Genomic DNA, 26,852 nt, shown 5'->3' on the forward strand with positions numbered 1-26,852 from the left:
ATGCTATCCAGTCACAGCAGATGAAACTTTTTTTTACTACTGAGCAAACATCGTTAGACTTTTTTAGGTTCAGTGATTCCACGGCGTGTAGATGTTATGGCGTCAGTGACCCCATGGTCTTGGCGGAGGTTTGCACTCTGTGAGTGCTTCTAGTTTATAGAGTTTTTTTTATATTAAAATAAATTAAATGTACACTGTAAAAAATGATAGCCCCATTAGCTTAAGTGAATTTATATCTTCTCTTTTAATTCACTTGTCATGGCGAGTTTAGGATATTGGACTCAAGTTTATATGTTTTCAAAATCTGAACTTAAAACTATCGGTTGTCTTCACTAATTGTGAGTTGAAACAAAGCTTATCTTTAAGGTGAGTTAACTGATATTCAGTTGAATTAACTCACATTTTCAAGTCAGCTGGTGTACCAACATTTTAACATTAATCAAGTGGAGTAGCAGCCGTACAGGGAGGGGATGGAAGCGTTTCCTCGGGGTCAACACTAATGATAAAACAGGGAAAACAAATGAGTCTTTAAACGTGACTTAAAAGTCTTCACAGTATCCGACTGCCAAATGTGTGCCAGGAGATCGTTCCACAGAGCTGGGGCACGGTAGGAGAAAGCTCTGTGACTGGCAGACTTTTTATTCACCCTGGGAACACACAGAAGTCCTGCACCCTGAGAACGCAGGGCCTGAACTGGTACATAGGGGCTTACCAGGTCAGCCAGATAGGGAGGTGCAAGTCCATGAACAATTTTATAAACTAATAACAGTACTTTCAAATCCGATCTTGCAGGAACAGGAAGCCAGTGCAGGGACGCCAAAACGGGCGTAATGTGGTCAAACTTTCTACTTTGTGTCAAAAGTTTGGCAGCAGCATTTTGAACCAGTTGAAGACCCCTAATCCTGGATTGCGGTAAGCCAGAAAATAGAGCATTACAGTAGTCAATCTAGAAGAGACAAATGCATGAATCAAAGTCTCAGCATCAGCCATAGACAGGATGGGATGAATCTTCACTATATTTCACAAATGTAAGAAAGCAGTCCTCGTAATGTCTCTAATATGGAGATCAAAGGACAACGTAGGATCAAAAATTACTCCAAGGTTCCTCACTTTATCCGTATGATGTATAAGACACGAACCTAAGCTAAGTGCGAGCTGATCAAAATGATGCAGATACCTCACTGGACCAAGAACCATAACTTCAGTCTTATCAGAATTTAAAAGTAGGAAGTTACTAGTCATCCAACTTTGTATTGATGCAAGGCAATCTTCCAAAGATTTTATGTGAGTGAGATTACCAGCAGTTATTGGCATGTACAATTGAGTGTCATCAGCATAGCAATGAAAGGGAATCCCAAAGCACCGCAGTATATTCTCAAGGGGTACTACATAAAGGGAAAAAAGCAGGGGGCCTAAAACGGATCCCTGAGGAACCCCAAACTTCATGTCCCTATGATCAGAGGAGGTGCCATTACACAATACACAGTAAGAACGACTGGACAGGTATGACGTCAACCATGCAAGAGCAGTTCCAGTAATCCCAAAGTGATTCTCCAGCCTATTGAGTAAAATATGATGATCCACAGTATCAAACGCAGCACTAAGACTGTAGTGGTATCTGAGTCCACTGCTCGCAAAAGGTCATTCACTACTTTAGTAAGTTCTGTCTCTGTGGAGTGATATTTTCTAAAAGCAGACTGCAGTGGCTCAAAAAGATTATTCTCAATGAGGTAGTCCACGAGCTGTCGTGAAACCACTTTTTCCAGGATTTTAGAACAAAATGATAGATTTGATATTGGTCTAATTCTTCAATACACTAGGGTCGAGATTGGATTTCTTAAGTAATGGTTTAATCACTGCAGACTTGAAACATTTAGGAACAGATCCAGAAGTTAATGAGAGATTTAGAATTTCCAGCACAGTCGGTCCAAGAATGGGTCCTTAAACAGTTTTGTTGGTATGGGATCAAGTAAACAGGTTGCGCTTTTAGTAGACATCATGAGCTTTGTCAGCAGACCTAGCGAGATACCATCAAAATCTGTAAATCTAGGTAACACCTCAGTGGGCGCATCCACCTCCATAGCAGTATGCAGTGGTTGGACCAAAGCCTACTGAGATATGCTCAACCTAATATCCTCAATTTTCTTCTCAAAATAGTCCAAGAAGTCCTGTGCTGAAAAGGGAGAGTGAACTTTGAGTTATGCTTGTTTTTACTGATCAAATCAGAATAATAGGCACGCTTTGTAGCCAGTAGTGCCTGCTTATAATCTAATACAGCATCACGCCATGCAAGGTGGAACACCTCTAATTTAGAACTACGCCATTTCTGTTCCTAACCTCAAGCCTTCTGCTTAAGGTCATGCAAGTAACCATTGAACCAAGGCGACTGTGCCTTGGGAAGGCGTGGCCTTAAAAGAGGAGGCGCAACCTTATCCATTGTAGCCTTGAGCGCTGAATTCAAGCCATCTGCAAGACTATCCACTAATTGAATATTCTCCAACCCTGAAGCCAAAATTTCAGGCAGTCTGGCTTCGAGTTCAGTCATAGTTGAGGGATTAATGCGTCGCCGCAGAGATAGACAAGGCTTTTGGTCCACTAAATGCGGCAACATAAATGCACAGCTAATAAATGAGTGGTCAGAGACCACCGAGGCAAAAGGCAAAATGTCAATGTTCATGACAGCAAGGCCATGTGTGAGAACCAAATCAAGGGTATTTCCACTAATGTGTGTTGAATCCTGAATGCATTGCTGGAATCCTAACGCATCCACAAGTTCCATAAATGATCTGCAAAGGGGATCAGAGGGCTTATTTATATGAATATTAAAGTCACCAATAATGTTGTCCGCACTAGCTGGCAGGCTAGAGATGAACACACCAAATTCATCTAAGAATTCAGAACATGGGCCAGGAGGCCTATAAACAGTAACAACATAGCATGACTGATTTCCATACTTCTGACCCTGACAGAAGCATTTTGTAGCATCATGCATAGAGCGGAGAGTCAGATGCTCAAACAAATTATATTTATGGCCCCCAACAGTCAAGAAGGTAAACCTGGATTTATAAATAAAAGCAACACCCCCGCCTTGCTTCGCACCACATGTGACTAAATGTGTACCCTGGTGGGCAGGCCTCATTCAGAGGAAGAACAGCTGTGGGTTTGAGCCAGGTTTCACATAACCCAATCATGTCCAAGTGATGATCCATAATTAGATCGTTGATCAACTTGGATTTTGAGGACAGTGATCTGATGTCAATGAGACCCGAACTGAAGACTTCTGTCGGTTTGACAGACTGACATCTTTGAATAGGCCTGAGTAGCTTAAAATCCACTCCATGTTTCCCATCCAGCGCCCGGAGAGTGTCAGAAACCGCTGTTGTCACATCAGGACTACAAGTCCCAGAAGCTGCAGCTCTGTGATGATGTGGGCGCTGCGCTCAGCTGACCAGATAACCGGCACAGACGACCCAGTCTGATGGAATACAAGCTTTCTCCGGGAGCCTCTGTGGACGCAGCGAGGTCGGCGGAGCAAGCCAAGCTCTCTGATAGCGAGAATGTCCCGAGGAACATTGTTGTTGTTCAGGCTCCGTAGTTCAGCTGCAGATTAGCTTAGCATCGCGCTAGCCGAGGGAGTGAAGTGCGGCGTCATACAGCACAAAAAAGGCACTAAGCAATCAAAAATGGTTAAAAATGCACACTGAAGGACCAAGAACCATGTCAAGTACATACCCAAAGATAAAAAAATTACACTCAAGCCACTAAAAACCAAGTTACAAACAAGAAAACTGGAGAAAAACCAGAACACACAACGCCAGACTCATCACACTCTGTAAATCAAACCATTTCTTTTTTGCTGATTTCCTGCGCTAAGTTTGTACCCGAGTTGCAACTTGTGTCCTCTATGGATAGATTGCTGGACTCGGTTTAACTACTTTAGAAGATAGGCACACTAGAGGTGATTTACAGTTTTTGCCAACTGTGAATGCTTCTACCATATCACATGATGTGCTGTGATTCAGCAGCACAAAATCTGAGTCCACCTCTCCAACACTCTCACCTGGCTCATCAAGAAAGCCCACCAACGTCTCGAGATCCTCAGGGCGTTCTACAGCTGTGCAGTGGAGAATGTCCTGTCCTGCTGCCTCCCTGTGTGGTATGGTGGCTGCACGGTGGCGGAGAAGAAAGCGCTGCAGCGGGGGGTGAAGTCTGCACAGAGGACCATTGGATGCTAGTGCAGCAGATAAGCAAAGGAACACTTCAGTTAATGATGCAAGCAAGAAATTTTGCACAATAGCTCAGTAGAACCTTCTCTTTCAAAACGTTTGGGTACCCACAAAAAATTTCCAGATGGCTGCCATTTTTCAAGACGGCCACCGGCTATACTAATTTGTACACAATGGATGAAACAAATGCACCATTTCTTAGCTAAAGTGTGTTTTTGGGCTTGTACAATAGTGAAAATCATCAACAGTATAAGAAATATCATTTTGAAAAGCATATCGTTCAAACTGCCGGGGCAAAATCGTCTTTTTAGCAATTATGATTTCAAGCTATAAATCTGAAAATTTCTGATGTATCTGCATATCTCACATTATAAGGTTTTATCAGAATAAAAAAGTATAAATTATATGGACATATCATATATACATGTATACCTCAAATCATGTGTATGTATGTATATATGTGTGTGTGCGTGTTTGTGTATGCAAATTCCTCTTTAATATGTGTTTCTAGATATATATAGAAATAAAAACGTACCTACAAATATAGACTCAAACTCAGTATTGGAAGTGAATTGGAGGCAGTTGCATTGACATTCAGATGTATATTTGTTGATCTGTACTGTAGCGATAGACACAATTTTCTGACAAAAAATATATAAATAAAGAACCGTTTGACCATCTGCTGCAATGATACATTGCTTATATTGCAAAAAATTCGACAAGATAAAGAAAGCTTTGGCAGTTCCAAAGAAAAAAGAGGATCTCCAAACAAGTGACTCAGAATTAGAAGAGGATCAATACGAATTGTGAGAGCACATCATAAAAAAGTAGTCCAGAAGACTTTCCATTGATCCCCATCCTTCTCCCAACCCCAGTCAGATGGACTTTCTTCTTCTGGCTGGCGCAGAATTGCTTGGGCCCAGACACAACCTGCCTGATATGCCGAGCGTTTTGTGTGTTGAAGCAGAACTGCTCTCGTTGGAGGGATGGCTTCATATGGCTTCTGCTTTCTGGCAAACAGGTCAAGTCTGGCCTCATCACTATGGAGGTTGCTGGACCTTTTCTGTGGTATTTTGCCATGTTTTCTCTCAGTGTTGCCTCTATGCCACTGCCTTCATCCAGCCTTGCTGGGTCAAAGGTGATTGGCATTTCACCGATTTCCTGGAACAATGGCACATTTCTTGCAATCATCACATATCCATCCTGCTCTGGATCATAATGCATAGAGACTAAGGGTGAAATAAGAGCTTCCTTTTTATTGTCTTAACAAAGACAGCAAAGACAGCATTTGCTCCAGTCAGTTTCCTTTCTGCTTGGGAAAGAACTTGTCATTTTGAGCACTTGACAAAGGCAGAGGGGCTATCCTTTTACCACCTTTGTCAAGTATGCACATTGATGTATGGGATACAACTAGGTTCGGTTACCCTACACCTAGCCCGATCATTCATCCAATGTCATTTAAGTCCCGTGTGATCTGTAGACCATCTGGGTAAGTACATGGGTAACCCATGTATAGCCCCCTCACCCTTGGCTCGGCTCTCCCACGCTGGCACACCCTGTCAATTCAGGTGCGGCTGTCTAACTAAATCTACCAACTACTTTCTACTAGCTAATTAATTTGGGGCTGCTAGACAGCATTTGGGACACTATTCTAAGCTAAACTACACTGCAACTAGCGCTAGCATACCATTTTGGTGTTAGTAATACTAAGTATGGCATTAGTAAAGCAAGATTAGCTGACACTGAACCCCATGCTGAGTTGAACAGCAGTGAAGTCACCAGTGTGCCCTGGTTGTGCATTGACTTTCACTCTTTTAAATATATTATAATACAAAATCAGCAACTTCACACCAAACTGAATTGTAAACCAATTGTGTGTGACATATTTAATGAAATGAACACTTCTGCATGACATAAAAACATCGCCAAGAGCCTTGTAAATCATTCATGTGTTCTGATCGGAAATATGGCTGCCATATTTGTGTATACTTGTAAATCTATATACTACATTAATCAGTATACAAATATCCAGCATATATTTACTTGGGGGTGTAGATTAAGCAAATAAAACCAATACAAATGCTTAGAAACATGACAAAGTTGCGAGAGTTGCGATATGAAAAGTCGACTGTCGGCCATCTTGAAATTTTGACTGGGTACCCACTGAATTTTCACAAGTACACTATGGGGAATATCTGTGCCAATTTTTTTGCTTGCATCATTAACTGAAGTGTTCTAGTGAAAAATTGAACTTATCTGCCGCACTATGCAGCTTACCACCCATTGGGGACATCTACATCTCCAGATGTAGAGACAAAGCCACCTGCATCCTCCAAGACTCCACCCACCCTGTGCACAGTCTGTTCACACCCCTTCCCTCTGGAATGAGGCTGTGCAGCATCCAGGCAAAAACATCCAAACTGAAAAACAGCTTCTACCCGAATGCTGTCAGACTGTTGAACAGTTCAACATCCACCACCAACTGTGAACATTGCACTACATGCCCATTGTCACTTCTTAATACTCAAACGCTGCTGCTGCTGCCGACCCTGTGCCTTGTATATATATTCTATATATAGGGGTGCGCATATTGTACATTGCAAAAGTTTATACAATAGGTTAGGTTAAAAAATTGTCCCAGTTAACTACACCAAGACCTGGAGAAACTGCATTTCATTCTGCTTGTAAGGGTCGAGTGACAATAAAAGTGAGTCTGATTCTGAGTCTGAAAATATACATTAATCTATTCATTTGTGATACTGTCACGAAAAGTGCCACATTTTCGTAACGGGAGCACGAATTTATTCTAATTCATTCCGTGATGGCTGCACAAAATTAAAAGTGAAGCCGGGGGGGGCATGGTGGTTAAGGTTAGGGTATAGTGAGTTAAAAAAAATTGTCACAAAAATTTGAATAATTTCGTGACGGGAGCGTGAAAAAAAACATGAGACTGGGTTGGAATGCTTAGATTAAAACTTCAAATCCAAAATGTCTTGTAACAACAGCTAAAACACAATGTGACAATACCTTAAGCATATTTTCTGCTTTGCACTTTGCTTGCAATTATTCAATACAGTTGTTGCAGAACATTACACACAGTTTCCTACATTACACACTAAATTAAGATAAAATACCTTGTTGTCATTGGGATAACACTTCTAATAAAAATGCAAAACACATCTGGTAATTGGAAACACTTATGCACAGATCTGAAAACAGTCACACAGAAAACTCATCACCAATCAGTCTGACATTTGGCACTATAAATAGAGCTCAGGTAAGACATTTTGTCAAATCTGCAATCACAGAGGCGGTAACACCCAGAGAAAGAGGAACAAGACAAGGAAGACAAAGAGATATGTGGACAAGGACAAAGAAGACCAAGAAGTAGAAATGTTTCAGATGAAATTCAAGCAACTTTGGTAGACCATGTGATCAACTTCGGCCTCACACTGAGGGAAGTTGCACTCTAAAAAGGTGCTGTCTTAATGAGAAATATTGATGTAACAATGGGGACAGCTTAAGATGGAAGCTAAATGCACCTTGACACTTCCATGACTATGATCACTTGCACGCACTCTGCTGTGCAGGAGAGTAAACTCATCACAAACCATTGTAAACCATTGTAAACTGTGCGCGGCTTTGTGCAAGTGTGCAAAGAAAATTTTGGCATGTTCAAAATCTCTGTCACACGCAGGAGTGGTGGCCAAGTGGTTAATGCACTTGGTTTCAGTTCAGAAGGCTCCGGGTTCAGATCCCACTCCTGCCACATCTCTGTCACACATTAATCATGTGAACTTCACGTGAACATTGCTCAAACAATTAAAAAACACTGCGTGAGTGTGAGTGATTGCGTCAGTGCACCGCATCACAGCGCAGATCATCTGATCGATTATAATGAGATGTTAAATCTATCATACATACTTTTACAGCTACTCATTAGAAGGAATGAACATGCAACTGTTTTACCAAGCCATTACAATATAAACATTACCAATAATTACCTTTTAGATGGTTCCAAATGCATTCTCCACCTCATGAAGCGCACGAGAGAGAGAAAAAAGGTCCAGCTGAAACGGTCCTCTGTGATTCCAGAAGCGATAAGAGGTGTTTTCAGCAGCCAAACTCTGAGAGAAAATGATTAATCCACTATGAACTAATTCTCAACTCAACTCAACCTTTATTTCTAAAGCACGTTTAAAATGACAGCAGTCAACCAAAGTGCTGTACATAATTAAAAAATAGGCACCAAGTTACCCCCAATCGTAACCAAATGTATTAAAAATAATAAAATTACAACAGATAAAAGACAAAGTAAAATAAATAGCAAAATGTAGTAAGAAATAATTTAATTTGAATTAATTTTATCTTATTTACATAGCACCAAATCACAACAAAGCTGCCTCAGGTGGCACATATAGTGAGGTCTAACCTTACTAACCCCCAGAGCAGCAGTGGTAAGGAAAAACTCCCTCTGAGGAAGAAACCTCAAGCAGACCAGACTCAAAGGGGTGACCCTCTGCTTGGGCCATGCTACCGAAAGACTACAAATAAGGTAAATTTGTCAGCGTTAAGCAACAGGAAAAACAGACAAAAAATACTAAGGTGAAACAGATATGTACCTGCTCATTTAGGAAGCACCAGAGAAAAGAAATAGGTTTTTAAAGAGGCTTTAAAAGTCTCTAGAGATGGGGATGATCTATTATTAAAGGGGAGACTATTCCAGAGCCTGGGATCAGCTGCTGCAAAGGCTCTGTCACCTCTCCTCTTTAATCTGGTTTTAGGCACCTCCAGCAATAGTTGGTCAGAAGATCTTAAGGCTCTGGTTGGGGTGTAAGGCAAAAGTAGCTCTGAAAGATACACTGGGGTCAGGCCATTGAGGGCTTTATAAACAATTAAAATAAGTTTAAAATCAACCCAGTAATGGACCGGAAGCCAGTGAAGAGTAGCCAAGACAGACGTAATGTGGTTGTACTTTTTCTTTCCCGAAAGAAGACGAGCAGCAGCATTCTGAATAAGCTGGAGGCGGTTTAGAGAGGTCTGATCCAAGCCAATGTACAGAGAGTTACAATAATCTAGTCTATTTATGATGAAGGCATGGATAACCTTCTCAAGGTTAATCCCAGAGAAATATGGCTTGGACTTGGCTAGGAGATGGAGTTGAAAGAAACAGCACTGATCTGCTTATCAAATTTAAAATGGTTGTCAAAAATTACCCCAAAGTTCTTCACACAGGAGTGAATGTTGGAACCCAGGGGACCCAGGACATCAGCAGAGCAGGCTATGGAAGTGTTCCCCCCAAACAAGATAACCTCCGTCTTGGATTCATTAAGATTTAATAGGTTAGCACTCATCCAGGATTTGACCTCACTCAAACAATCCAATAATGGCTGCATTAGGTCACTGCCTAACAACCTTAGTGGCATGTACATTTTTACATCATCGGCAAAGCAATGGAAAGATATTTGGTATTTTTGAAAGATACCGAGGAAACATGTACAAAAGGAAAAGAATAGGACCTAGAATGGAGCCTTGAGGGACTCCACAGGACAGTGGGGTCACATCTGAAGAAAAGTGGCCCAGCTGCACAGAAAAGCTCTGGTCTGTGAGGTAAGAATTGAACCAGGTGACAGCAGAGCCTGTAATGCCCACACACTGCTTGCAGCCCAATCTCACTTTTTTCGTCCTCCCGTCACGAAATGAGTCAAATTTTTTGTGATGGGGTTTTTTTTTTTAACTCACTATTACTAACCCTACTCCTACCCCCAACCCTAACCTTAACCATAACCTAATCCTACTCCTTCGCTCCACTCTAACCATAACCACCACCCCCCGACGCCCCCCAACCCCCCCGCTTCGCTTTTAATTTCGTGCAGTCATCACGGAATGAATTAGAATTTGTGCTGCCGTGACGAAAATGAGGTGCTTTTCGTCACAATATCACAAATCAATAGATTAATGTATATTTCGTGCTGCTGAATCACGACTTGCCGTGAGACTGGGTTGCTGTTTAAGACGGTGCAGCAGAATCACGTGGTCCACTGTGTCAAAGGCAGTTGACAAGTGTAGAAGCATCAGGATGGCAGGTCTACCTGAGTCAGCAGCTAAAATCAAATGATTAAAAACTCTCAGTAGAGCGGTTTCGGTGCTATGTCTGGGTTTGAAGCCACACTGAAACTTTTCATAAATGTCATGCTGGGCTAAAAACAACTGCAACTGGATGTAGACTGCTCTCTCCAACACCTTAGATAAAAAGGGGAGCTGGGATATAGGCCTAAAATTAGAAAGGATGGAAGGATCACCATTTTTCTTTTTAATTAAAGGTTTCACCAAAGCATGTCTAAAAGCTAACGGCACACAGCCAGAGGTAAGACTGGTGTTAACCAGCAACAAAATAGTGGCTCCCACTGAATCAAAAACGCCTGTGAGAAGACGAGGAGGAATAATATCTAAAGAACAATTTGTAGGATGCAGATGATTGATTTCGTCAGAAAGTTGGGAGAAGGACAAAGGATTAAACTGATCAAAGGCAGCAGAACACAGAGGAAAATCCGAGTCTGTGATGGGCCTAACACCTGAATGAGCTGGTCGAAGGGCAGACACTTTTGTGATAAAAAAAAATGTAAAAAGTTGTTACAGAGTGTAGGTGTTGGCACAAGAGGAGAGACACCACTGGAATTAATAAGAGAGATCAAGATATTGAACAAGACTTGAGGCTTATGGCTATTATTTCTGACTAAAGTAGAGAAATAAGTTACTTTGGCAGCTTTCTGATAAACAAACATACAGCCATGAAGAATTTGTCGAGATGCAATGAGATAATTTTTTTTCCATTTCCTCTCAGCGCATCTACATGCACGTCTGAGTGCGCACATTGTCTCGTTTAGCCACGGCTGTGAGCGTGGTTTAGAGCACCTTGGCCTAAGAGGAGCGACACAGTGCAAGATCTCCATTCATGTGGAATATTATTTGCTATAGCGTCCAGCGCACAGATCGTGGCATCCAGCTGGGAACACAGTGAGTGGCATTGTCATAACGAAGTGCGTGAGTGCAAGTGTAAAGGCACCTTAAGAAGATTCTTAAGAAGATATTGGTGAATGAGGCCCATTGACTTTTATCATCGAAATTAGACACTGTAGTGGTGAGGGGGTTTTTTGGAGAGGAGGGCTTGACAAAATAACATTTAATGATAAATTTCCAAGTTTGTTCTGATTCGCCACAGCTTTGAATAAGAATGGCTCGATCACTCTGCCGTTACTAAGATTGGTACTCATTCAGGTTTTGTATGCTGATGGCGCATTTTTGCCTTTTAACGCAGAACCATGCACATCTCTAATCCCCGAAGAGCCATTGTTGCCTTTCTGAATTGTAAACCTTGAAGGACTGAGCACTCTTGTGTGACAAGTCATCTCTATAGAGCACACTTATAATTCAGAGCAGAGCTACACAAAGCCAATTACCATGAGGCTGGTGGTAAAGAATCAATCCCACGTGTCCTGAAGGTCAGTTTCTCGTTATGCCATTAGATCTTTGACAGTAGAATCCCACTCATGCACCTTTTAAACAGTAAGAATTTATTGACCCTGTGGGTTCAGCAGAAAAGCATGTAGTGCTGACAAAGACGTGCAGTGCAGAGAAGTACGTTGGCCTCTGCATTCATATCTGCAACTTCATACCGTGTTCCATAACCTTTAGAGTTTGTGTGCATTTTGAGATCTAAAGGGGTTGGCGATGGAGCGTGATGAATCAAACTCTCTACTTGGCAAGCACAACATGTTTTTACCTGGCTAACTTTTGTTCCTTCCATTTAATTTTGCTTGGAGTTAAATTAACACCTGAAATACGGAGCTAAGGAAGAGCCAAGCAAGTGTGCGACAGGAACAAAGGCTACAACAATGCCTGAAAACAAAGGCAAAGACAAACGTACCATTAATATGCATTAAAGTATCACTGATGGCATTTAATCCCCCTGCTGATGGAAAAAATAAGTCATCCGCACAGACGGCAAACAGTCTGTTATCCAAACAGGCTTGAATGACAGCAATTGTTAGAGCTGATTTTTTTTTTAAATGGTGATGAAGTGCTGAGCACAGGATCGTGTTGGTCTGGTTTTATCTTGTTGGTCAATACCTTAAAGACGGTGCAAAGAAATGCATGTCATTGCACGCGCTTGAGACATAGTTGTCATTTTTACACCGAATTTCCATGTAACAATCAAATGTACTCATTTGTGTACCCACAGGTGTGTTGGACTTTAAAGATGTGGGGGAAGCGCAGTGCTGTTGTTTTTTTGTTTTTTTTTTTAGACAACTGGAAGATATTGCACCATTGGCCAATGAAATTTGGTCTGAAGTCATACTCAGAGATTATCTGCTATTGAGGCTTTTCAGGTTTCAAATCCCACAAAACCTCAGAGGTCGCCGCGCTGCCAGATCTCAGTAACATTGAGAACTGCATTGAGATGCTCTGATCACGCTTCACTTTAACCACTGCACACGGACAACAGCATTAACATTGCAACATAAAACTATTTTTATATTGTGCCTAAAACTCTCATGAATATATTCTCTGGGTTTATAGAAGTTGTTATTGTCTTTATTTTATGTAAACATGCGAGAATCACAGAGTCTCTCCGTTATTTTCAAGGCAAAGGCTATACGCCCAACCGTTGGGCAGATAAATATGTCTTATATTATTCACCCAACCGTGATCGTGTATTTGACATGTTTTGTGCATCTAAACTACATTTTTTTACGCCACTTTTTAAGGCTGTATTGTGGCGTATGTTTGACACATTTAATGGCACCGTCTTTAATTACTGCGAAAACACCGCAGTGGATGAAAACAGACAAACTTCATAAGCATTTTGAACGGAAGCCTGTTAACGACGAAAAAGTTTTTGAACAAAATGCTGCTTGTTGGCTGTAAGATGGTGTTAGTTTGACACGGTTCCCTGGGTGTGACGAGCCAAACAGAACCACTTTAGATCACAGCTCCTCCACGGGCTGCGAACCCTCCCGCAGCAGCCTTTTTTCCCTCCCGCGTTGAAACCAGAAGTGAGCTTACAAGCGCTCTCATTGGTCGGTTGTGGGTGGCCGTATATATGCTTGCGCATTTACTTTATTGACCCAACAGTTGGGTGTATAGCCACTCTCTATTTTCAGTGGGAGCTGCTGTGAGCTCCGCTCGCTTCCTGATCATGTCGTTCTGGGGGAAAGTGAAGTTTGCTCTTTAACGTCTTGATTATTGTTCTTTACAACATTGTTTGTCCGCTTTGTTCCAGACTAATATATATAATATGTCTGAAATTCGGTTTGCATTTATTAAATTCCACGCAGATTAAACGTAGCAGACACGGATTATTCAGTACAATTGTTTTAGCACGTTTTCAGGGTATCATGCAGCAGTCTCTTATTAACGTGATGAAAAGCATAAAAATTACATTTTGTAGTATAATATTCATTTACAATTGTCATGTGGATTCTCTATGTTGTTTTGACTGCAGCGACTCTCTGGCAGGCAAGGGATTATGGGATACGTGAAAACCCCGAATTTATACAGAGCAACATTCACATACATCAGATTCAGAAGATGAGTGAGGAATCAGAGGAATCAAACTCTGGGTTTGCAATTGTCCTGGGTCAAGACAAATGCTTTCAATGACTTCTTGGATTCATTCAATACTTCTGTTAGTTTTTCACTGTAACTGCTGTGAATTTTAGCTCATTATTTTACTCTTCTGTGAATCTTAGCAGTGAATTACTCCCCCGGCGGCACTCTGTCCAAGTGCCACCCCCACCTAAAAAAAAAACAAAAACAAAAAACAAAAATAAATTTTGCACAGACAGGCATTGTTTATTATTTTATTATTAATATTTTAGAAGTGTCCCTGAAATTGCAATTCAAATTGACATCAAAAGCCCACAGGCTACAATATTACTAAAAAGCAAAACATCCATGAATTTGCAAGTTTGAATAAACTTGTACTCACATTAGAAACTTTCAGTCTTTTAGGAAGGAACAATTAGCTCTTTTATTAAGGTACATATTTGTCTCAGTGTTTAGCTAAACATTTAGCTTGATGCTTGCACATATTAGGCTAAATGTGTAAATACTTAGCATTAACTAATCTGCAAAAGTAAACTGTTTGTGCAAACTGTACACATCCATAAAATGATGATCTAATGATCGACAGAACTGTGACTCTTCCTCAGAAATCAAAGTTGACCTTGGAATATTATGATTTATTTTACATTTTCATTGCTTCATGTTGGTCATTAGAGTGCATCTTTTCACAAAGTGCGGTTCATATTTCAGTCTGAACCCGACACAAATCCATGGCCAGTGAACAGGCAGAATTGCTGTTAGAGCCTGTATTTTTATCTTTTAAATGAACAAAAACACGGTCTGCATCTTATGAAGAAGACCTGTTGGCAGCACACAGAGTAAATTAAGTTTTTTAATCTGACCTGTTGGTGTTGTTTCTCTTCGAGTTAGAAATCACAGCCTGACAAAAACGTATCCATATAAGACGCCTGGAAGTACTTTAATTACTTATCATAGAATTGCGTGTGAATAACTGCAGCATTTTGAAAGACATCCCTCTGTTTGCTCCGGGTGCGTTTCTCAGCCGCCAACAAGCACAAAATAAGTCACTTATTTTAAGAGTTGAAAGTCTTTTCTGTAATTATTTTATTTGTCACAACGGTCCCAGCGTTCACCACGGCTGTCCATCATGTCTTCAGTGTTCTGCTCGCAATGGAAAATAAACAGCAATAATGATCCATCAAGACAAGAAAATATGTTAAATTAATATCGGGCCTGTGGTGCAATGGATAACGTGTCTGACTACGGATCAGAAGATTATACACAACAAAAATATAAATGCAACACTTTTGGTTTTGCTCCCATTTTGTATGAGATGAACTCAAAGATCTAAAACTTTTTCCACATACACAATATCACCATTTCCCTCAAATATTGTTCACAAACCAGTCTAAATCTGTGATAGTGAGCACTTCTCCTTTGCTGAGATAATCCATCCCACCTCACAGGTGTGCCATATCAAGATGCTGATTAGACACCATGATTAGTGCACAGGTGTGCCTTAGACTGCCCACAATAAAAGGCCACTCTGAAAGGTGCAGTTTTATCACACAGCACAATGCCACAGATGTCGCAAGATTTGAGGGAGCGTGCAATTGGCATGCTGACAGCAGGAATGTCAACCAGAGCTGTTGCTCGTGTATTGAATGTTCATTTCTCTACCATAAGCCGTCTCCAAAGGCGTTTCAGAGAATTTGGCAGTACATCCAACCAGCCTCATAACCGCAGACCACGTGTAACCACACCAGCCGAGGACCTCCACATCCAGCATGTTCACCTCCAAGATCGTCTGAGACCAGCCACTCAGACAGCTGCTGAAACAATCGGTTTGCATAACCAAAGAATTTCTGCACAAACTGTCAGAAACCATCTCTGGGAAGCTCATCTGCATGCTCGTCGTCCTCATCGGGGTCTCGACCTGACTCCAGTTCGTTGTCGTAACCGACTTGAGTGGGCAAATGCTCACATTCGCTGGCGTTTGGCACATTGGAGAGGTGTTCTCTTCACGGATGAATCCCGGTTCACACTGTAAGTGATGTTCACACTGTAAGTGATGTAAGAAAGTGATGTTATATTATTTAAGTGGGGATTTGATGGTCTAGTGGTTAAGCATTGGGTTTCAGACGAGAGGATCCTCAGTTCAAATCCCAGCCTGACCAGAAAATCACGAAGGGCCCTTGGGCAAGGTCCTCAATCCCCGAGTTGCTCCCGGTGTGTAGTGATTGCCTTGCATGGCAGCACCCTGACATCATGTGTCTGTGCGAATGTGAGGCATAATTGTAAAGCGTTTTGCGCGTCTGATGCAGATGGAAAAGCGCTATATAAATGCAGTCCATTTACCATTTAAGTGAAATGTTCGTAAATAATAACTGATGAATTAAACATGTTTTCAAAGTCATCATAAAAGTGTAAGGGTATCATTAAGTATTCGTATCGGTACTCGGTATCGACAAGTACCAAAATTTATGTACTTGTGCTTGTACTCAGTCTGGAAAAAAGTGGTATCGGTGCATCCCTACAATAAAATAACCAGTGTAAAACTAGCACAGACAGTGTTAAATTAACCCTGACAGTGAATATATGGTCCTACTGTGGTCAGATTGGGACTATATGTTCATTGTTAGTGTTAATTTAACACTGGTGATTTTACTGTGTACTGAATACAGTATTTATATATTTTATATTCTTACTGTTGTTGATAGCTCTTGCACATAAAAGTACATTTTAAGATGTTAGTAAAGCCCCGTTTACACATAGACGGTAAGAGCTCCCAGAAGCGTCCCGGAAGAGTTTTTGGCCATCTTAAGGATCAAACGCCATTGTCAATGCCAGCACTAGGGGGCGTGGCTTAATTCCGGCTTTACCAGGAATCGTTGAAAAAATTATTCAACACGTCAAATAATTCCCGGAGCGCTCCCGGAGAATTCGCGTGACGACGGAGACAACGCGAACAACAGCGTTTGATACTTTTTAATCGCCGTTTCATCCTGCCCCTTCCTGTAGTGCCGCAGTTTACCACCGCCGTAATTGGCGGCCAGCGTTGTATCCCTAACCAACGACATGTAAAACAACGATAGAGCCCACACTGGCGTCCTCAAAGGCGTTTTAACTGGCGACAGAGGCAGACAAAACGGCAGCGCTAGTGGACAGTACGCCGTTCTAAACGACACATCCCGGTTAACGGCGTTCCAAATGGCCGATAGGCGGCGGTCAGTATATAAACGCTAGTGCGCTGCATGCAGGCCTCTCACTCGCGGCCAGCTCCAGATATTTTTGCAGAGAAGCTCCAGTATGCCTCCTAAAAAAAAACTGGCAGCGGCAAGGACTTACCAAGAGGTCTGGTTCAGAAGCAGAGGGTAGCCCTGTGGTGGAGACGAGCAACACGTTGAGGAGGGGAAAAGGAAAGGAGAAGAAAAGGCTGAGAGATGATCTCCCTCCCCCTGCAGTGACAGCTGTTTCAGCCTATTATACTCTGGGGGCGGTGCCTATATGCAAAAGTTCCTGGAGTAATGCAGGATTTGCCTGGATAAATCCAGCGGTACACAGGGCATTATCGGCGGCAGCAGAATACCGCCATTCTCACGCGCGTCTTAACCTGCGATTGTAAAGGATAGAACTGGGTATTAACCCCCGTTGCCTGACGTGTGCCGGATGTTACGGCATCAAAACGCTGCTTTATTCGGCGGATTTAGCGGCCATTTTATCTGCGTATTTGCAGCTAGTATGGCGCTCAAAACGCTGGCGAAATGCTCCGCCACTTTCCACCGCGAAAACAGCCGGAACTACCGCGAACTTTGGTCTATGTACTACCCACCGACAAAACCGTCTATGTGTAACCTGGGCTTAAGAGTAAGAAAGACTGTCCTTACTGTTTTTACTTTGTGTTGTCCAGGAGAATGAAAGTAACAAAATTTCAATTCTCAATATGTCTGTGTACACTCAAAAAACTCATGCATTGGATGAACTCAATTCAATTATGAGCAGGATTTCCATCTAATAAATATATGTTGCCTCAACACATCCATACAAGATAATTTAATTTAATTAGTTGGGACTACATATATTAGATGGAAATCCTGCCCATAACTGAAATGAGTTCATCCAATAAGTTATTTGTTTGAGTGATATCACTCAAAAAACTGACTCATTGGATTGGATTCCATCTAACAAATATATGTAGTCCCAACTTAAAGAAAACACATCAATGCAAGATAATGTAATTTAATTTAGTTGGGACTACATATATTTATTAGATGGAAATCCTGCATTTAATTGAGTTCATCCAAAGAGACATTTTTTGAGTGTATGCACTGCAGAATTGACAAATAAAGTTCGCTTTGACTGTCGTGAATACTGATGCTATCATCAGTAGTCCAAGATGGCGGCAGCACTTCCACAGTGCCACTAGTGTCATTTGTCAGATGCTCTGTACAGATACTCCACACCTGCTGTTTGTGGAGCCCGCAAGACAGAAGGCATCACAGTCTCTACCTCTATGTGTGCCTTCTTGCTGAGAGCGAGAGACAGACAGAGACAGAGAGAGACAAAGAAAGAAAGAGAGCGAGAGACAAAGAGAGAGAGAACTTTGTTTTTCTTCAAGCTACATGGCTCATTCCTCTGCTGGTGCTGGAGCGTTGGCCATTCAGAACCCAGAATGAACTATTGGACAGCTGCAGGAAAAATAAAAGACAAGCAGAGGACAAAATGGAAAAAAAAAGTACAGGCAGCGGGAGAGCTCTCTACCTGATCTCAGCTCAAATTTTGAACACACACAAAACTTTCTGATGAACTTGGTGGACATCAGCTGACAAGGAACTCATTTTGTGGCTTTGAAAAGGACTTTTATCAGACAAAAAAAAAACCCCACGAACTTCTAGTATCAGCTTCTTAACATTGCCATGATCAGTCACAGTGTGACCGGGCTGTACCCCCCCCCCCCCCCCCAAAAAAAATATTTTGAAGTACATTTGTTGTCTGTTTTTTATTTATTTGTTGGCGTGGGAGGAGTAAAAAGAGGAGATGTGATCGGCTGAAAGTGATACTGGCTTTGCTGACATGTCAGATAGAAGTGATTGACTCGTGTGGACCACCGATGTCACAGGGGCAGGCTGTACTCCTGGTTGACTGGTGTGTAATTTGGAAGTCACACGCACGCCACAAACACTGCACATGCACTGTTCACGTGTATCAGACATGCGATTTCCATGAATATTGCACTGACAGCACAGTTTTCCCCATGCCTCATGTTCAACAGCCGTACAGCCTGTGTGACGACTGGGTTTTTAAACATGCCCAAAATCCTACAGTCCTACTCTATCAGGCCAGGAGAGCTTTCAGGAGAGCTTTCATTCTACAGGTGCATATTAGGCATGTGGAGATTAATCAATTCATTAACTGCATCAATTCGACTGACAGGTGAATCGTGTTGCATCGTTCGCTGCCTGCTTGCATTGATTTTTTTTTTCAGAGGCACCACAGATGGAAGCCAGAAAGCACATTTTGACCACAACATACATGATGCGATAGTTCTCTGGCGTGAGCACCAGACGGTGCGGAAACTGAAGTTGTCCATCAGGTAAAGGAAATAACAATAATAATAATATGCTCTATTTTGTGGGACTAAGTGCACAGCTCCAAAAGCCACACAGATTTTGGTCAGAATTAATAACTTCAGAGCGAATCGGCATTTTAATCAAATGACACCTCTTTCCAAACATTATAATACAAACAATCAACTACAACTGACCAAAACCAGGTTTTTTTTTCCTCAAAATGAGATGTCCGCTGTGTTTTATGAATTACATCCTGATGTGCAGCGCAGCCGGCTGCAAGAGCTCAGCTCAGAGTCTATGGAGTTACATTTGTGTCATTAATATATGAAAGGAAATGCTTCAGACAAAAACTACAGATTTTGTTTATTTCTGTTCAGAGATCAAGGATCCATCATGTACATCAAGGATCCAGTGACCATGTACAGATTTTATTGATTTTTATTTATGTCCAGAGATCAAGGATCCAGTGACCAATTTCATATTTACTTAAGACTCAATAACATGTTGGTGACATACAAAACTTGTAAAGCCTACTTTTAGTGCACAGAAAATTCACAAGAGGTATTGATAAGGGAATTAAATCTATCAATACCCATCCCTATTCTGATTGTACCAAATCGCATCGTATCACATCGTGAGGAATTGAATTGCTATTAAATACATATCAAATTGCATTGAATCGGGAATGGGATGAATCGTATCGCATCATATTGTCAGTATCATCATGTATCGTCATGTATCGCTATACGAGGTCTGTTAGAAAGTATCCGACCTTTTATTTTTTTTTCAAAAACCATATGGATTTGAATCACATGTGATTGCATCAGCCAAGCTTGAACCTTCGTGCGCATGCGTGAGTTTTTTCACGCCTGTCGGTTGCGTCATTCGCCTGTGAGCAGGCTTGTGTGAGCAGTGGTCTACCCCTCTTGTTGGATTTTATTGCGAATAAATGTCTGAACGATTTGGAGCTTTGCTGCTTCAATTTTCTTCAGAAACTGAGAGAGACCTCCAGGTGGACACCATTTGGAAAATTCAGATGGCTTTCAGGGACGCTTTTATGGGGATTACACAGATTAAGGAGTGCTCCACCCCAGTTTAAAGACCGCCCACAGCTGCTGAGAGCGCGCCGCGCTCCGAGCGCCGATCGACAGGCTGAAACAAGCAGATCATTTCCAACGTGAAGGCTTTGTTGATCCTGGACGTCGTCTGACTTACACAAAAATGGCAGGAGACGTGGGACATCAGTACTTTTTCGGCACATTCCACTGTTACAGGAGTTTTTTTCATGGGAAGAGAAGTGGAGGGACGCACCACGGAGCCGTTCATTACGCAGCACAAACCACCTCTGTGTGGTCTCACAGGACGGTTTTCAGATGGCTTTCAGATGGCTTTCGGTGGCTTTTCAGTCGTGTGACTAACCAAGAAATTGTGGATGAGCTTGGACATGCCAGAACATGTCCTGTGAGGCTTCATCACGCGTTGCTTTGCGTCTGGTTGTTTTCAGTCTGTCGATCGGCACTCGGAGCGCGGCGTGCTCTCAGCAGCTGTGGGCGGTCTTTTAAACGGCTGGAGCACTCCTTAATCTGTGTAATCCCCATAAAAGCGTCCCTGAAAGCCATCTGAATTTTCCAAATGGTGTCCACCTGGAGGCCTCTCACAGTTTCTGGAAAAAATTGATGCAGCAAAGCTCAAAATCGCTCAGACATTTATTCGCAATAAAAATCAGACGAGAGGGGTGGACCACTGCTCACACAAAGCCTGCTCACAGGCGAATGACGCAACCGACAGGCGTGAAAAAACTCGCGCATGAAGGTTCAAGCTTGGCTGATGCAATCACACGTGATTCAAATCCATATGGTTTTTGAAAAAAAATAAAAAGGTCGGATACTTTTCTAACAGATCTCGTATGTATCATATCGCTGGTAGTGTATCGAGGTGCCTATCGAATCATTATTCACTTTCCCGGGGCATTGCTAGGCCGGTATCGTAGCTTATGTCGACGCTATCTGGCTATACTCCGCTCGCTGTGTGTAAACACATGATGTCATAGCGCACACGCAGCCCAAGACTGTCCGCAGAGGTGAAAAAAAACGTCCGCAGAGGAAAAGATGAAAAGGCGAGAAGTGTGTTTTGGTCCCATATGGATATTCAGGATGATTTTCTTATGGATAGTACGACAATGAACAGCAGCTAAAGCAGCCAGCTTGATAAGGACGCACTGCGAATTTGGAGAGCAGCAACGCGCCAGCTGACACAACAAAGTTAAGTGAGCCAACTTTTATGTACCGTGTTACGTGTTGTGTATCTCAGTAAAAAGCGATAATAAGCAATAACATGCTGTTGTCATGCGGTATGCATTTCCTGAGTCCCTCCGTCACGCCCAGTCACCCAAAATGACAGATATTCGCCCTCGTCTAACTCGGGTGAATATCTGTCATTTTGGGTGACTGGGCGGTGACGTCGGGCCTCTGAAAATGCATACCGCCCTCAAAAAGCATGTTATTGCATATTATCAGTGATGAGATTCGTATTCTTAGTACATACTGAACAGTTCTGTAAATGTTCATTATGTACCTGTTCAGTAAACTTTGTTGTATGTTGAAAACTTTGCAGTGAGAAATAATCATACACAAAGGACTGACTTCTATTTTCTGATAATTGCACTCGACTTCATTCGAAAAAACAGAAAATCCGAATATCGGAAACTTTCACCACTGAAGTCAAAAGTTAAGCAAGGTTCATTTTTTTTTACCACTTGTGGCAGGACACACCTAGATCACAAGAACACATTGTCAGTCACTGTTTCAGTATTTTTGCTCACCAAAATTTGCTCAGATAGAAAGGACATCTTTGTTCTGTTTTTTTAAACAAAACTAAATGTAAAATAACAGAAATAAAATTTTGAAATTTCTAAACTTTGTCTATTCATTTTTTTTATATCAAATCCCAAAGGTCTACAGTGCATAGCAAAAAGAAAAAAAAAATTGTCATTTTAATAGTTCAAGACTGATCATAGCTTTTGTTGCTGTTATGTTTGCTTTGACCAAGAACATCATATCTGTTTCTCATGCACAAATTATTTTTCAGTACTTTCATTTAAACCTAACTGTGGTAAGAACCACATGTAGAAACTGAATCCCCTGGTGCAGACTGCAGGACAGGAATCTAATAACTGTTGGCTTTGCAATCACAATCCAAATAACAAGCTTGTCCGATTAGAATGAAATGGGGACCTGCTTTCTGCTGCTGGGAAAGTGAAATGTACTACACGTTATTTGGCCATCACTGGTTGAGCACACTGCGTCAGCTGGACTGAGCTCGTGCACATTACAATTAAAAAGTTGGCAAAATCGCAGAACACAAACTAATAAAGACATTCTGACGAGGTAAGCGCTCAACACTGGATAAGTGGACGCCTGGAGAGAGGTCCTTTAAATCAACTTTGACAAGATGTAATAAACTGCAAAGTAATCAGAGTTAATGACGCGCAATGAACAATGTTGTGTTGTGCAGCATGTTCTCTGATTGCATGTGTTACAACTCATAAATATCATGGAAAGGCACAGAGATGAAAGTGTTTCAATGCTAATGAGATCCCAAACACATAGAATTAATTAATTCAGAAGAATCAATTAAAAGTATCACTCACAAAAACATTTCCGTCATGTTCTTTACCTTTAGGGAGTATATTATAGTGTTCGCATTAGGATTACAAAAGACCAGCTTTGTGAAAGCCTGCCCCTCTTCCCCATCCCCTTTTCAGCACCCTATGAAATACATTATGGCATATGTTCTCACTAAAAATCTCTTCTATCCATTTTTCACCATTTATCCAGGGCAGGTGGTATTGGCAGCAGTTTATGTGAGGTAGTCGAATCTTCCCAGTCTCCTCTAATTCATCCTGTAAGATCCCCAGATGAGGTGGGATCTAAAATCCTATCAGAATGCTTATTGAATCCTGCCTTAGCTGGAGGTACAAAGAGAAGGTCTGGAGGTAGGTGACCAGGAGCCATGCCCAAACCACATCATGCGACTCATTTCTGCACAAACGGCACAGTAGTTCTACGTTGACCTCCATCTTTATGTCAGAACTCAACACCCTGTATGTCAGGATGAGAATAGCCTGCTACTCTGGTGTCATTCAATATCCAAAGTTCATGACCACAGATGAAGGCTGGAAATAAATTTGATGGTAAAAGAAAAGCATGAATGGCTGATGCCTTTCCCTGCGTGCCCTACACACAGTGATAAAAATGTACAAGTAAATATACATACACTCAACAAAAATATAAACGCAACACTTTTGGTTTTGCTCCCATTTGTATGAGATGAACTCAAAGATCTAAAACTTTTTTCCACTACACAATATCACCCATTTCCCTCAATATTGTTCACAAACCAGTCTAAATCTGTGATAGTGAGCACTTCTCCTTTTGCTGAGATAATCCATCCCACCTCACAGGTGTGCCATACCAAGATGCTGATTAGACACCATGATTAGTGCACAGGGTGTGGCCTTAGGACTGTCCACAATAAAAGGCCACTCTGAAAGGTGCAGTTTTATCACACAGCACAATGCCACAGATGTCGCAAGATTTGAGGGAGTGTGCAATTGGCATGCTGACAGCAGGAATGTCAACCAGAGCTGTTGCTCGTGTATTGATGTTCATGGTCTCTACCATAAGCCGTCTCCAAAGGCGTTTCAGAGAATTTGGCAGTACATCCAAGCAGCCTCACAACCGCAGACCCAACGTGTAAACACACCAGCCCAGGACCTCCACATCCAGCATTTCACCTCCAAGATCGTCTGAGACCAGCCACTCCGGGACCGCTGCTGAAAACCAACGGTTTGCATAACCAAAGAATTTCTGCACAAACTGTCAGAAAACCGTCTCAGGGAAGCTCATCTGCATGCTCGTCGTCCTCATCGGGGTCTCGACCTGACTCCAGTTGGTCGTCGTAACCGACTTGAGTGGGCAAATGCTCACAGTCGCTGGCGTTTGGCACGTTGGAGAGGTGTTCTCTTCACGGATGATGCGAAGGAGATGTGTTGCACTGCATGGGGCAAATGGTGGTCACACCAGATACTGACTGGTATCCCCCCCCCAATAAAACAAAACTGCACCTTTCAGAGTGGCCTTTTTTTGTGGGCAGTACTAAGGCACACCTGTGCACTAATCATGGTGTCTAATCAGCATCTTGGTATGGCACACCTGTGAGGTGGGATGGATTATCTCAGCAAAGGAGAACGCTCACTATCACAGATTTCGACTGAGTTTGTGAACAATATTGAGGGAAATGGTGATATTGTGTATGTGGAAAAAGTTTTAGATCTGTGAGTTCATCTCATACAAAATGGGAGCAAAACCAAAGTGTTGCGTTTATATTTTGTTGATTATATGTCCTGTAATGGTGTTTTTTGATTATGTGTGACTTCATCTTATTATGACTCACTAGTGAACTCATTCTATGCCAGTCAATCACAAATATTTTGCTCATCAGACAAGTATATGATTTAGATCATCTATCTAGGCTTCTTGATTGTGAAGTTTAAAAAAAAAAAAACATGTTTTTTTCTGACCATGGTTCCTTGACCTGTACCTAACCGGAAGCCGTGAAGGGAAGAGAGCACCAGAGTTATGTGCTCACACTTCTTTGTCCCAGTTAGGAGACGAGCTGCTTCATTCTGCACAAGCTGCAGGTGTTGAGCTGTGACTGGTCAATGCCAACATACCGGAGTTAGAATCTTATATGATTTCATTATGAACTCATTCTATGCCAGTCAATCGACAAATATTTTGGCTCATCAGTATATGTTTTAGATCATCTATCTCGGCTTCTTGATTGTGAGGTTTTTATAAAAAAAACATGTTTTTTCTGACCATGTTTCCTTGAGCCCTTAACCAAACTACTCTCTATCTATCAATCTACCTCTAGATACAGTAGTGTTCAGAATAACAGTAGTGCTATGTGACAAAAAAAGATTAATCTAGGTTTTGAGTATATTTGTTATTATTACATGGGAAACAAGGTACCAGTAGATTCAGTAGATTCTCACAAAATCCAACAAGACCAAGCATTCATGGATATGCACACTCTTAAGGCTATGAAATTGGGCTATTAGTAAAAAAAAAAAACGTAGAAAAAAGGGAGGGGTGTTCACAATAATAGTAGTGATGGAACAAACAGGTGTGAATCAGGTGTCCCCTATATAAGGATGAAGCCAGCATCTGTTGAACATGTTTTTCTCTTTAAAGGCCTGAGGAAAATGGGACGTTCAAGACATTGTTCAGAAGAAACAGCGTAGTTTTGATTAAAAAGTTGATTGGGAGAGGGGAAAACCTTATACGCAGGTGCAAAAATCTATAGGCTGATCATCTACAATGATCTCCAGTGCTTTAAAATGGACCAAAAAAACCACATATGTGTGGAAGAAAATGGAAAACAACCATCAAAATGGATAGAAGAATAACCAGAATGGCAAAGGCTCACCCATTGATCAGCTCCAGGATGATCAAAGACAGTCTGTATGTCCCTGTAGTGCTGTGACAGTTAGATGATGCCTGTGGAAGCTAATTTATATTTGCAAGAATCCCCGCAAAGTCCCTCTGTTAAATAAAAGAGCATGTGCAGAAGAGGTTACAATTTGCCAAATAACACATCAACTGGCCTAAAGAGAAAATGGAGGAATATTTTGTGGACTGATGAGAGTAAAATTTGTTGGGAAGGTGTCGTAACACGGAACCGCAACAGGGGGCGCAAATGAACGGACAATGGATAAGACAAAGAGTAACAATTTAATGTTGTGAAACGCACAACTGGATACAGACAAAAATATATAATGCCAATTAAACACCAGGTGACGTGCGGGCAGGCTCGAAGATAGGAGACCTCTGGCGATCGAAGAGCCGGGACCCACACAGCTTCCACCACCAATGGCCTGAAGAACACCGGAGCCGCCAAGTCCTGAGTCCCCAGGTGGTCACCGTCTTCTGTTGCAGACCCTGGTACTGCTGGCAGAAGATGAAAACAGTTAATGGTGAGTGTGTATCCACACACCCAGTAACCCTTCACCCACAGGTCTTCAAGGAGGGAAAACCTCCACCTCTGATACAGAATCACCCGTGCAGCTCCTGACAGTTGCTCCTTGGATGGAGTGAGAGGCGAAGACGTCGCAGACTCTCACTGCACGCCAATCCAAAAATCACTGAATCCTCAGGAATACGGCTGCAACACAGAACAATTAGTTAGCACTAATCACAGCAGAGATTACCTTAAACGGTAGCTGATTCCTCGGTGAGGAGGTGGAGTAATAATCGCGGCTTTTTGTAGGGAAGGTGGTGATTGGTAACAGCTGGTGTAAATGAGTGACAGCTGTCACTCTCTGTTGTCTCGGCGCCCTCTCATGCTTGAAGCCCGCACTCCAAGCAGGGCGCCGACTGGTGTGGTGGGCGCAGCAGTACCTCCT

General features: G+C 42.0%; 1 long non-coding RNA gene across 1 annotated transcript; it reads left to right on the forward strand.

Annotated features, from left to right (window-relative positions):
* The first annotated feature begins 254 nt into the window (after positions 1 to 254).
* Positions 255 to 26,852, forward strand: LOC117509256. The gene is made up of 5 exons (XR_004560336.1): positions 255 to 385; positions 6,009 to 6,020; positions 6,616 to 6,618; positions 11,276 to 11,280; positions 26,842 to 26,852. It is a non-coding gene; the product is annotated as an uncharacterized LOC117509256 (long non-coding RNA).

Source organism: Thalassophryne amazonica, chromosome 4, assembly GCF_902500255.1.
Source record: "Thalassophryne amazonica chromosome 4, fThaAma1.1, whole genome shotgun sequence".
Classification (NCBI taxonomy): Eukaryota; Metazoa; Chordata; class Actinopteri; order Batrachoidiformes; family Batrachoididae; genus Thalassophryne; species Thalassophryne amazonica.